Raw genomic sequence first — 1110 nt, forward strand, 5'->3', positions numbered from 1 at the left:
TTGAATGAATGCTTACTAAGCTCACTAGATCAGTTCTCGCCTTGCTCATAGCAAGAAACATAGCTATATTAGAATGTTTTCAGGATGAAAATTAAGCTATGACTTTTATCAATCAATCCAAGGGCAGGTTCTAGGTAGCTAATCTAGAAACATGCATTAATGAACAATCCTAAAGATGATTATCACAACTTAGCAATCTATAGTTGGGGCTAATCCCTCCTAACCTATTTAAACCCTAAAATCTAACAAGAGAACGACTCAGACATGGCTAAGTATTCCATAACAGCAGTTAAGTATAAAAACTTCATAGAATAATAAAATAGATATCAATGGAGTTCCAATCACAAATTATAACTTTGGATCTTCTCTCCTATCTATCAATAAAACAATGAAACACAAAGAAAGCACTATTTTCCTCTAACATGGTGGAGGCTTATATAATTAGGGTAAAAACTCGTCAGGGGCAATCTTGTAAAATAGTGAAATCTTGGGCTTCAAGTCGGCTGTGACCAAACGGGCTTACTGCGTGCTTTGCTGTCGATCGACACCATGTCTTGTGTATCAATCGATTCTAGCTCTCCAATATCGACCGATAGTCGATCTCGATGGTCATCTCGGGTGCTTGCTCCAAATATCTCTAAAATGCTCTAAAATCATCACTTATCTCCAAAACATTTCTGATCTTATAGATATAATAAATAGACTCTATAATAATATAATTATTAGTAAAAACACCTATAAACTATGGATGAAAATGGGTCATATCCATAGTCTATCAACTCTCCCAGACTTACCCTTTTGCTTGTCCTCAAGCAAAACAAACATGCAGTCTTTCTGAAAAAGGTTTTTAAAAACAGCAGGGACTCACATGATTTAAAACATAGAATTATCACCTCTACAATATTGCAATCCACATCTAAGAAGTCCTAATCACAAAAGTAAATCATACCATATCCTAGCTTAGCAACCAAATTCATCTAGCCAACACTTAGCATAATCTTGTCTTTCATTCCCCTCTACCAACCTCATTTCTTAGCAAAAAACTATAAGTGAAGGCTTTACCTTGGGAGTATCGATCACAGGATTCTAGGATTTTCAAACAAGTATCTT

Source organism: Brassica oleracea, chromosome C3, assembly GCF_000695525.1.
Source record: "Brassica oleracea var. oleracea cultivar TO1000 chromosome C3, BOL, whole genome shotgun sequence".
Lineage (NCBI taxonomy): Eukaryota > Viridiplantae > Streptophyta > Magnoliopsida > Brassicales > Brassicaceae > Brassica > Brassica oleracea.